Raw genomic sequence first — 13745 nt, 5'->3', positions numbered from 1 at the left:
TTTAAGGAGAAACAATTTTTACCAATTTATTTTTTCTAGGTACTATATATGAACCACTGTAACATTTAAAGGTCGATGATTAGTTGATTACTTTGTTTTCTTACAGAACTTGAAATATTCGATTGGTGGAAGGAATTTTGATCCAAGAAACATGACATGAAGAATGATATTGCACCAAATTGAAACAAAAAGACAAAAAAGCATTACAACTTTCAGCAGTAATTTCCCTAGTAACTCAAATTGAAACTAATCAATTATTACTATCCAAAGTATATGGTAATAATAATAATGCTTGATAGAGTAATGAAGGTTTTCGACCCGTTGTTGACCCTATTAGCTTTTGGCTATGACCCTGACCCGACCCTAACCCTTATAACCCTGACCCTGGCCCTGACCCGCATGTATTTTATTATGACCCGCAAATGACCTGCCCCGTTAATGACCCGCCCCGTTAATGACCCGCCCCGACCCGCCCAATAACCAGGCCTTACTGCGTGACTAGAGTTTAGGAAGGAGATGGAAGATCTTAAAGAAAATTGAGGAAGAAGATGTAGGGTTTAAGAGGATGAATTTGTGATATTGGTTTTGAGAAAGTGTGAAATTTTTTTATTTATTTTTTTGAAAGGAGAAAGTGTGAAAATTTAATTTGCCCGGCTTTACAAAAATAATCCCGCTGGGGCGCTGTGCCTGTGGCTAAATGCGATTAGTGACCACTTTTTTTTTATTATTATTTACTTGTTCACATTAACGACCACTTTTTTTTTATTTTTATTATTATTATATACTTGTTCAAATACGATGCGGCTCGTATTCGCGACGAACGCCTTACGTCTATTATTTATCGTATTGTACACGAAAAATCACCGTCGTACGATAAGATTATTCGTTTCGCCCATCTTACGAATATTCGCGATACGATATACGATGTATCGTATAATATGTTTTCCAAACTAATTCCCGAAAAGCTATTAAATGAATTTCTGATTCATTTAATCCGGTGATATGTTACATGTCATTGGTGTGACCTTATAGGTTCAGTCAAGAGTAAGTTGTGAGCCTAATATAGATTAGAACTCACTGATCGGAAGCATTGCTCCAGCTAGCTGTTCCGATCGCTTGATCTTACTGAATTAATTGTTCGCAATTAATCTGAACCTTGGTATTAGACTTAATGCACCTTGGGTGAATGACGTATTTCCTTTAGAAGGGACCGTGAATGTGGTTGCAGACCACTTGTCTAGATTGAGATATGATGATGGTAAAGTGTCTACACCGATCGATGATTCACTTACAGATGATCACCTACTTGCACTTGCCAGTCATTCACCATGGTTCGCAGACTATGCGAACTACATTGTGGGGGGTATTCTTCCGTTTGATCTCACATATCAACAGAAGAAGAAGTTCCTGCATGTTATTCAGTTCTACTTCTGGGATGATCCACATTTATTCCGTGAAAATTCTGGAGGGTTGTATAAGTGATGTGTTCCAGAATGGGAAGTCCATGGTATAATCAATAGGTGTCATTCTTCACCTTATGGAGGTCACCATGGACCTTCGAAGGCTAATGCCAAGTTGTCGCAGTGCACGTTTTATTGGCCTACTATATTCAAGGATGCAGAAGCTTTTATTATGGCTTATGATGCGTGCCATAGGGCCGGCACTATCTCGAGGAGGCATGGGATGCCACTAAACGGAATTCTTGAGGTTAAGGTTTTTGGTCTACTATGTTCAAGGATGCAAAAGCTTTTATTATGGCTTGTGATGCGTGCCAGAGGGCCGGCACTATCTCGAGGAGGCATGAGATGCCACAGAACGGAATTCTTGAGGTTTTTGATGCCACAGAATCGAAAGAAGACTTGTTTTCGAGTACATCACCCTTTGTGGGAGAAACTCGCATTTCCCTTGGTGGGTTGATCACCCACATTGCCATGGCCACGGTTACCTTTGTCGAGGCCAATCAGACCCCGGTCCTAGGGAGTAACTTGTTGAATTTAACATACTTTGAATCACTCTGCCGCCTACAAGGCGAGCATCAGTTACTCCGTCAGGTCCTCTTTCGCCCGGTCGGGTGAAAATAAACATCTATTCTTCTTTCGATACGCGCCCGATCGGGCGACCTTCGCCCGGTCTCCACCGAGCGGTTTGATAAGTACTCTGTTTTAGCTATTTTTTGCCTTTTTCGAACTTGGAGCCTTAAACCTGCACACCACTAAACGTCCAAACAGTAAAATTCCCTCTTCTCACCCCTCCAGTGCCAAGAACTATACTAAAAACACACAAAAAAAATTCAAAATTACACTACTGTAAGCAATAAAATACGGGTTGTCTCCCGCAAAGCGCTGGTTTATTTCTAGGTCCCGCTCGACCTCTTTACCTCAAATATGCACATCATTGGGGGGGGGAGGGTTGAGGTGTTGAACCTCAACCACTCCTACAGTATCACCCTCGTGGTACAACTTCAAACATTGCCCATTAACCTTGAATCTCTCACCCATGTTGTTCTCTACTTCAACAGATCCAAACTTGCTAACCATGGTCACAGTGAACGGCCCAGACCATCTAGACTTAAGTTATCCCGGAAATAACTTAAGTCTAGAGTTAAATAGTAGAACCTTGTCGCCCACTGCGAACTCCCTATGAAGAATGTGATTATCGTGCCATCGCTTAGTCTTTTCCTTGTAGATACGGGCACTATCATAGGCTTGCAATATAAACTCATCTAGCTCACTCAACTGTAGTAGCCGCTTCTCACCGCCCGATTTAGCATCCATATTGAGTTGTTTGATCGCCCAATAAGCCTTATACTCCATTCCTACCGGAAAATGACATGCCTTACCCTACACCAACCGATACGGGGAGGTACCAATAGGTGTCTTGAAAGCAGTTCTATACGCCCATAGAGTATCATCAAGCTGGTCGCTCCAGTCCTTCCTAGATTTCGCCACCACCTTCTCAAGTATATCGATCTCCCGGTTAGAGACCTCAACTTGCCCACTCGTCTGAGGTTGGTAGGCTAGTCCTGTACGGTGGTAGACCTCATATTTGCGCAGGAGCGCATCTATATGCTTCTCATGGAAGTGCGACCCTCCATCACTGATCAATGCCCTCGGTACTCCAAATCTGGGGAAGATGATTTTCTTGAACAAGGAGATGACTGTCTTGGCATCGTTAATAGGTGAGGCAACGGCTTCCACCCACTTAGCCACATAATCTACAACAACAAGGATATACATATTACCCTTGGACGATGGGAATGGTCCCATATAGTCTATCCCCCACACATCAAAAACCTCAACGTCAAGAATTCCGTTGTGTGGCGAAGCATATGTCAAGCGATTAATTCCGGACAAGCTTGAACCAAAATCTGACAAATGTTTCTTCGTTGGGTATCCAAAAGAAACTAAGGGGTATTACCAAGTGAGAGAACAAAGTATTCGTTGCTCGTGACGGTGTCTTTTTGGAAAGAAATAACATTTCCAAAATGAAAAGTAGGAGAATAATAGAACTCGAAGAGATTCGAGATGAACAACGAACCAAGAACTCTTTAGAAGCAGTTCAAGGTGAAGAACCTCCAAGGCCTTTAGAAGAGCCAGTGGGAGTAATTCCTCAAGACATTGTTGCCCCTCGTAGGTCATATAGAACTAAGGTTCAGCCGGATAGTCGGACAGGCGTCCTCTTGACTGAAAACTTAGAAGTTCTCATATTAGATAGTGATGAACCTATGACCTACAAGCAATCTATGACGAGCCCAAGATCCGCTAAATCGTTAGAGGCCATGAAATCTGAAGTAGAGTCCATGTCTAAAAATCAAGTATGGGATTTGGTTGATATACCGGATGCGTTTACACCTATCGGATGCAAATGGGTCTTCAAATTGAAGAAAGACAAGGATGGAATTGTATACATATACAAGGCTAGATTGGTAGCAAAAGGTTACAGGAAAGTTCACGGCGTTGACTACAATGAAACCTTTTCTCCAGTCGCTATGCTTAAGTCTAATCGGATAATCCTTGCGATTGCCGCGTTTCATGACTATGAAATATGGCAAATGGATGTCAAAACTTCCTTCTTGAATGGTGTTTTTGAAGAGACTGTGTTTATGACAAAGACAAATGGTTTTGTCGATCAAAAGAATCAAGGAAAGGTATGCAAGCTTAAGAAATCCATCTATGGATTGAAGCAGACATCAAGGAGTTGGAATTTACGATTTGATGAAGCAGTCAATGAATTTGGCTTCATCAAGAATCAAGACGAATCTTGTGTATACAAGAAAGTCAGTGGGAGTACAATTGCATTCCTAGTCTTGTATGTAGAAGACATACTGGAAACGACATTCCTATGCTGGAGTCTATAAAGACTTGGCTTGGAAAGTGTTTCTCGATGAAAGACTTAGGAGAGGCACAGTAAATACTGGGCATCAAGATCTATAGGGATAGATCGAAGAGGATGATTGGACTAAGCCATAGCACTTACATTGACAAAGTGTTATCTAGGTTCAGTATGATGGAAGCAAAGAGAGGCCATCTACCCATGTCAAATGGCATAAATCTAAGCAAGACCTAGTGTCCCAAGAAATCTAATGAGTGTAGAAAGATGAGTGGAATTCCATACGCTTCGGCTATTGGATCCATCATGTATGCTATGATTTGTACAAGGCCAGATGTTTTGTTCGCACTCAGTGCAACGAGCAGGTACCAATCAGACCCAGGTGAGGCGCATTGGATTGCTGCCAAGAATATCCTAAAGTACCTGAAAAGGACGAAGGATCAGTTTCTGGTCTATGGTGGTACAGATGAGTTGATTGTTAAAGGCTACACGGACGCAAGCTTTCAAACCGACAGAGTTGATTTCAGATCACAGTCTGGTTTTATGTTTTGCCTCAATGGCGGAGCAGTAAGCTGGAAAAGTGCTAAGCAAAGCACTATTGCGGATTCTACAACTAAAATCGAGTACATTGTTGCCTCAGAAGCATCAAAGGAAGCTGTTTGGATTCGGAAGTTCATCAAAGAACTTGGGTTTTCCCCTCCATTAAAGGACCAATGTCTTTGTATTGCGAAAATAGTGGAGCCATTGCCCAGGCAATGGAGCCTAGGAGCCACCAGAAGTCCAAGCACGTACTGCGGCGATTTCACATACTTTGAGAAATTAAGATTTGCAAGGTTGGAACCGATGACAACGTCGCGGATCCATTGACTAAACCGTTGCACAAGTGAAGCACAACGCACATGTAACAACCATGGGAATCAAGCATGTTGGAGAATGGCTTTGATTTTCTAAGTGTTTTTTAGAACATCTGTTAGATCTGTGTTTAAAACAATCGGTTTAACCATTTCATATTTATGAAATTATTTATTTCATATTCATTTAATTTTGGTTTAGTATTAAATGAAAAGTCCAAGTGATTCAAAACATTCAAATGGGATGTCAAGATGGATTCTTTGACAAAGAAACACCCATAAGTGAACTTGAATATTGAAGTCACAAAGGATCCCTAATCCAGGTCATTGAAAGGTTGGACGACCAATGACTAATGAAGATTATATTGCAAGTAGATTTATAGTTCGGTTTCTTGAACTAGATGGACTGGATGTCAATTGTTTTTTCATAGATACTTATTGGATCTTGTATCGGATTGACCAAACACTTTAAGAGATTAAAGTCATGTCATAAGTAGTTCTCATTGATGGTGATTAGAACCGTTCCTCAAAACATGAGTAATTATGATTGCTCGTTTGAAAATTAGTTCGCTTTGATGCTCGCTAAACGTCGCACCGTAAAAGGAGACTATGAAAGCAGTTATTGGGCATACTATGAATCAAAGTGAGTGTTCATAGATTGCAAGACTGGATTTTCCTCCTATCTTTGATAGGATATGGTGTTCTTGTGTAACAAGGCCTCTCGGAGAGTTAGATACTGTGAAAATGCATGGTCGTTCTCAGAATGGTTAAGGCTTAACCTTCTGTAAAAGTTTAACAGTTGAAATCAGTAATCCGAGAAACACTTCTAGACCTAATAAGGATGACTTGGATCTTACCTTATGTTCAGCAAGTAACACTAAGCCACAAAGGAATGTGAATGCAAACTTGTCTGAATGACAAGTGGGAGACTGAAGGAAATATGTCCTTCACCCAAGGTGCATTAGTCTAATACCAAGGTTCAGATTAATTACAAACAATTAATTCAGTGAGATCAAGTAATCGGAACAGCTGGCTGGAGCAATGCTTCCAATCAGTGAGTTCTAATCCTTATTAGGCTCACAGCTTACTCTTGACTGAACCTACAAGGTCACGTCATTGGCATGTAACAGATCGCCGGATTAAATGAATCGGAAATTCATTTAATGGCTTTTTGGGAAATCAGTTTCGGAAAACATAATTATACGATTAAACATTGGATCGTGAAATCGTATATCGTATTGCGTATATTTCTAAGCTAGGCGAAACGAATAATCGTATATGCACGGCATTGGATCGTCAAAGCACTATACGATAAATAATCGCCGGAAGGCATTAGACGCAAAATACGAGGAGGCACACCACCGGCCCAATGAGCCAAGCGCGCAAGCACGCAAGGCCAGTCGAGGCGCAGCAGCGTGCCAGCGCCAAGAAAGGCCCATGCTTCGGCTGGGCGCTCACGTTGGGAATAGCAGCAGCAGCACATCGCACACGCCAAGGCCCACGGCCCAGCTCGCATGGTTGTGTGCTCGTGGGCTTGTCCGGGCAAGCTGGACGGTTCTTGGCCTTAGTGCCTTGGTCGGTTGGTGTTATAACCTTAGGGTTATAACACCACCCCACCCCTTATGTTTTCCCGCACACACACTTTTACGTAATTAGTTTAACCTAAAACAAAAGAGAAATCCTAAACTCTTTTGAGCCTCCGTTCAAACTGTTCTTCCCAAAAAAAAAATATCTTGAGTGACTTCTAAGACGTCGATCTCAAGACGGATCTGAACGTGTCGGTGAACCAAGTAGAGGAAGGACATATGGAGTTCTTGTTTGTGTTCGTGATACGTTGAATCTAGGGAAAACACGCTACAAACGTAAGTCTGATTGATCTGTACTTTAACATGGTTCCTGGCTTTGGGGATTATTCCGCTGCGTTAATATGTATTTAACTGTATTCCCCTACACCATGCAGTCCACCGAACAAGGCATCGAGCTGAGAAGATCCCCAACTCTGCGCCTGCGGCGCAGGCACCCACCCGGTGCTGAAAGGCTGCTGAAATTGTTCAGGCTGCCAACCGACCTGGAATGGATGAAATGGGGGAGCCTAACATCCCATCTGAGACGCCGACACCCAGAAAGGACTAGCATAGCTCCTCCTAGGCTCGGTTTGCGCTCCCACATGCCTCTGTCCCAACCCGACATCCGAAAAATGGGGCCTTGCTTGCTACCCAGAGGCACCACGATCACCCACAAAAGAGTGTCGGTCCCTCCGAGCAGTCCGCACCGTCTCATGTGCATGAGCCTGCGGTGCTCCAGTTTGCAAAACACAGATGACAAGTCAGCAGGTAAACAATCAACTGACGAACTGAAATAAAATGATCAGTGTAAGACCCTAATAATTCTATGTTTTTTATAAAACATTTCCCAACTTAAAACAAAGGAATTACCACGATATTACCGCCACCGGGATAACGTCAAAGGCTATTTACCAGAATTACGTAGCGGGATTTAACTAACTTTCAAATATAAAAAATAGCTAATGGCCATCGTACAAGTCGGAACCATTAAGGCCCAAACCAAAACATTTAATAGTTTTAAAAATCCATTAACTGAAGTTTAAGTAAATATTGTAGTCATGACTAGAAAATAAATATAGAGTTTGTAAAAGCAGAAGAGAAAATAATCTCTCAAACTCAATCCCATGATAACTTCTCTCGCAAGTTATCTCTACAAACCTGTTATTAATAATCTACTCCCCAACAATGCAAATACAATGATGGATCATCATAGGGTCATTAAGGAAAAGGCCATGACCAAGAGACATGAAGGACGAAGTCAGCGAAAGCTAAGTACGAACAAGCTAGAATGAAATCCTAATCTAACATGCTTCACTCAACAATATAATAGTTCACATGCAAAAGCCATTTAATAACAAGTAATCATGGAGACAAGACTCGACACTTGACACGACTCTTGACTCACAGATTAATAAGAATTAGCATCGAACGGGTAAAAGAAAATATCCATAAAAGGAAAAGAAAAGGTGTTGGAAGCCAAGCACACACCAAAATAATAAATATCGGACTACACCGACTGTTGGACCATACCGACGGAATTCCCGCGCTTAAAATAAAGAACGAAACAACGTCTTGTATCATTTAAGGAGTACAAGTTTTCTGGCAAGACTCCCCCCATTTTTCATACTCAAGGTATATACGTTCCAAGAGTTTTGAAGCTCATTCGAGTTGCACTTTACGTTAATTAATATTTTATGCACAAGGTGAACTCAAGACAACAACAAGACACTTCGTTTTAATCCTTTAGGACATGTGATCAAACATAAGACTCAAGTGATATTACTCCCATTGTTCCTTCTCAATATACTATTGAGATAACCCGACATTGCCAGTTAACAAGCGGGGTGTGCACAAGGCACGAATAGTCCTTAGTTCAATTCACATAAACTTCCCAAATATATTCTACTCGGCGGTAGAATAATACTGCATTGCGGCACAACTACTTGGCTTAAAGTATGCTAGACATCCCGTACAATAGCATAAACATAATCCTTGCATGTGAAACACTCATACATGCATATAAACTTGAACAACATGCTTGACATAATTCAACGATTATAAATGATCACAACATGACTGTTCACATAGGCTTCATAATTCAATAATAAACCATAACATGCTTGTTCATCACATCAAACATGAATTCAATAATACGTCAAATCACATGATTCACAAATAATAATCTTCACATTATCCTCATGTAAACGATGGTCACCCTAGGCATGTACGTACGTCGAGTATCTAAGTACGGGGGCCACTTTGTGAATCACAATCAAGGCTAGAAATCACCTCCTATAATTAAAACAATAAAATTTAGTTATTATCCATGCTTACTAAATTTCCAGCAACTTTTAAGAGTTTTAAAGCCTTTGATTTAATTAGAAATTAGTCGTACATGATTAAAATAATAGTCTCAATTGGCTGATTAAAGTCCTAGTATGAAAACATTGATACTTTGCCTTTAAAACCATTAAAATCAACACTTTAAAACCTTGGATTTAATCTGAAAATTACATTTGATTTTCCCTAATTTAAATCACCATTAAATTATGTAAATCAATCGCTTATTAAATTGGGATTAAAACCCTAGTATTAAATAATCATAAAAATCACTTTAGGACATCAAATATCCACACTTTACTAATTTATTAAATCAGAAAAAATAGTTTCTTTAATAAAAATCATCCTTATGAATTCAAACACGTAAAACATCACAATATGGTGTTCATAACCGTTTCCAGCAGTTTAATTAATCCAAAATAATAATAAAAATAATATAATTTCATTATACGGAATTGAAATAGAATAGGCAAGGAAGAAGAGAATTATACCAAACCGGCCTATAGCACGGTACATCACGAATTAAATGTGATTGGGAGAAAAAGGGCTAAAAATATACGGAGTATACGGAACGAACAACACACAAACACGCGGTGTGCGTGTGTTGTTTGCGGGCAACGAAGGCAAGCAACAACGGCAGGGGTGGGGGCTTCGGTGCTTGGCAAGCACGAGAGAAAGAGGAGTGCGAGTGTGTGGGTTGTGGCTGAGTGAGCACACGGGAGCAACAATAACACACGGAAACAACAACGACACAACACAACAGCACCAACACGCAGCAAGGGTGTGTGTGTGATGGGCGAGTGAGTGATGAGAGAGAGCGAAAACACTGTGGGGTGAGGCTATGTGCGAGAGGCACGAGAGAGAGCGAGAGGCAAGGTGAGGTGCATGGAGGCATGGCACAAGGCAGGCAGCCGCGAGCTACGACTTCGGCTGCGTGCGTGCGGGTGAGGGCGAGCAAGAGAGAGCCGGACGAAAGAGAGAGCAAGGAGGAGAGAGAGAGAGAGGGTTATGAATTTGTGAGGGGATCCTCAATGCAAGGGTTTATATTTATAGGTTCCTAGTCCTAGTGGGCTTAGGTTTTAGGGATTTGCATTGGGCTTTCACAATTGGGTTTGGGTTAGAATTAAAAGATTAAAGGCTTTGTTGGGTTCACCAACGAAATGGATTTGGGCTCGGAGTTTATTTAAAACACGACCCAATAAATTCCCGAATAAAATAAAATAATAAATTCATTTAGTTTATTTAAGAAATTTGGATTTAATAAATAAATAATAATTATATTATTTAAAGTAAAAAATACATTTAAATCATTATTAAATGTAATTAAATTCGTAAAATTCATAAAAACACTTTATAAATACATTAAAATATATTTATAAATTCAGAAAAATACGAGGTATTACAATCAGGCACACTACCTGAGTCGAACTCAGGTTGCTGCAAGAAAGAGCCGCCTGAGTCGAGGACAACGCGACCTTCAACCGGTTGACCACCCTGACAACCTGGTTGACTATCCTAACAGGTACCTGACAGGAGCGGAAACGTCCGCAGTCATACATAAAAGAAGCATATAATAAGTATAACTTCCAGAAAAATAAGATATCATACCACGCGATCATTCGCAGGAACTAACGGGTGAACTCCCTCCTCGTCGGGGATGACAGACACCTCCTCCGTCATCCTAGAACCACCCGTCGTGGTATAATGAATCACACAGTTAGGCGGCACCCAACTGTCATGAATAGTAGGCTCGGGCTGCAACACAGACAAACTATTAATTAGTAAAACACAGCAAGAAAGAGCAAACACGTGCATATCAACACAATTTAAGATTGCACGTACCTCGACGACCGGGGGAAGCAAGATCCGGTCGCGCACGAAATCTGAATAACTGGCATAAGCAATCACCAGTTGTCCCGCATGCACACCCTGTCACAGCATCGCCCGGCGACTAGGAAGGATACCCCTAAGGCGCAACATGCTAGTAGGCGGCGACCGAGGCACCCGCATAAGCTCCGTCGTCTACCGAAGGACTCGCTCCCCTAAAAACCAAGCAGGATCCCTAGGACCCTGATACAGAATCCGACACCAGGACTGTTGTCGAGCTTCCCTTAACTCCGTCGTCTCGTCCAATCGGGCCCAACAAAACCAACCCACATGTTTATAGAATAAGCAAAAAACAATAGGTCAAGTAACTCGCATAAAATGAGACAATACGAAGAGATAATTAGCTACACTTACCACGTCAGGGTGCGCAGTCATGATCATGTCTCTGAATCTCGACATAGTGGGTCGTCTCTTCAACTTTCCAGCACCACCCAATAGTTGGCCACGGGGTAACCTCTGTCCACCCTACCAGACCGAGGGGAAAAAAATGACAGATGCTCAAAAGCCCAAAACTGCAAAAAGACAATAATAGTAAAGAAACGGGTTGGAATAACTACCCCGTCTATGTAGCATTCCTAAAGAGTAAACAAGGCGCATACCTAGATAAGTCGCGGCACGACGCATAGAGAAATAGGCCTCATAGGCCTATCCGGACCATCCAGAACCCTCACGGCCACACTCATGTGACTCATCAGGTTCGCATAAGATGGCTCACCCCAGCAAAAAGAATCCAGCTCGGATAGATTTTGCACCAACGGAATCAGCCAAGGGTCAACCCTCTCAGAGCGATTCGACAAGATCGTCGAGCTCAGGAACAACATATAGAAAATGCGAGCATATAACCTCGCAGAAACACCAAAAGGGCGGCCCTCCACTAGAACTGACACCAACAAGGAGTAAGGAATCCCCCTCCCTCCATACTTTGCCACCTCAACAGCCAACTCCTCACCAATGCACTCTCTAACCGTCCTCTCCTACAGCAGCTCCCCGTCCCTAGGGATGAAGATCTAGGTACCCATAAAGGACAAACCCGTAAGGGCAGTATAGTCCTCAGGAGTAATAGTCATTTCCTCCCAGGGAAAGTGAAAAGTGTTGGTGGTATCCCACTACCACTCCAAGATCAGCCTCAAGAACCTCCTAGACGCGTTAGGGCGCACCACCTCTCTAAAGACGCACACGATCGAATACAACAGGTCGTCCTCCACTACCTCCCGCGTCTGCTCATCTAGCCCACCCAAGAATTCCATGAATACAGACCCACCATAAGGCCGAGAAGCAGCATCCAACCCAGCTCTACCGGCCCGAAACCGAGACACCACGTGATGCCCTAGATCATAATGCATGTCGACCCCGTTGAACTCAGTAGGGCCCAACCAAGCCGGCTCCTCCTCAGGGTCAGACTCTTCTCCTCCCATAGCCTCTAATGGTGGAGTCGAAGGACTACCCCTAGTCCTCCGAGTAGCCCGACGAGTAGGCTCACGCCTCATCGGGCGAGAAGGAACCATACGTAGTTGTACCACGTAGTCTGAAACATCCATTTCCTTAGAAGAGGACGTAGGATCACCTAACATGCTAAAAATTCGCAAGGAAAGCACAAAAAACTATAAGGCATCATACCTTAAACCCAATAATGCAAGCAATTACATTCCAATATTCTGAGCACAATCAGACTAGTGACATCAGACAATTTTTTTCCCTAAGTATGAACATGTAACTAAGTTCAAAATTAGTAATAAACTCATACATGAAAAGTTTAACCAAAAACCAATGCACACCTAATATCAAATTCATGCATTTTATATCATTCATAGACCATGTAAACCGCAAGCAGTAGACAAAGGATACCTACATTGTGTCCCAATACCAATTCGTAGGCACACTTGGGGGCTAATTTTGAGCAAGCTCAAAATTACCCAAAATCAATATCCTTGCAAAAATTAACATGCCTAGTCACTTGTACATGTTATAAACATCACATGCAAGCAAACAATTGCAAGAATTTGAGGCAAAATCAAGAAACTCCAATTCAATTTGAGCATGAAATTTCATACGAATTTTTACTTAAAATTAAGCCAAAACTCGAGTTAATTCCGAAATTACTTACATATATGTTATCTGGGATGACTTGGGAACGATTTTGGTGAATCAAGCAAGCAAACCTGAGAAAAATTGACAAGGGAAAATTGAGAGCAAACTCTAAAAAATACGAAGCAGCAGCAGCAGAAATGGCGAATTACCGCTCTGTTCGTATTTAAAGAAGATATGCGCTGGAAATTTCCAGCGCTCTGATGCACGCGGTGGAAAATTTCCAGCGCAACAGTGCACACGCTAGAATTTCCCGGCGCACTTATATTCTCATTCAGACAAAATGTCGGGCCATTTCGCCCCTTTTTACGCCAAATAACCGTTTAACTCTATTCTAGTTTCCTTCCCTCGGAAAAATTAACGGTATTTCAAAAAATATTTTTGATATTATTTTCAAAAATAATAATTTATTTTGTTAAGCCCACTAACCCACTTTAGGTGACGGTTTTCTAAAAATCATAATCCCGAGAAATTCTCAAGTTAGAAGTCCTGATCTTCTTCCCATTAGAGGTCCCGATCTTCATTTTCAAGTTAAAAGTCCTGATCTTCTTCCCATTACAGGCTCCGATCCTCATTTTCAAGTTAGAAGTCTCGATCTTCTTCCCATTAGAGGTCCCAATCCTCATTTTCATGTTAGAAGTCCCGTTCTGTAGGGGAATACAGTTAAACATAATAACATGTGCGGAAA

The sequence above is a fragment of the Spinacia oleracea genome, chromosome 4, assembly GCF_020520425.1.
Source record: "Spinacia oleracea cultivar Varoflay chromosome 4, BTI_SOV_V1, whole genome shotgun sequence".
Lineage (NCBI taxonomy): Eukaryota > Viridiplantae > Streptophyta > Magnoliopsida > Caryophyllales > Amaranthaceae > Spinacia > Spinacia oleracea.
Note: the sequence above shows the minus strand (reverse complement) of the source record.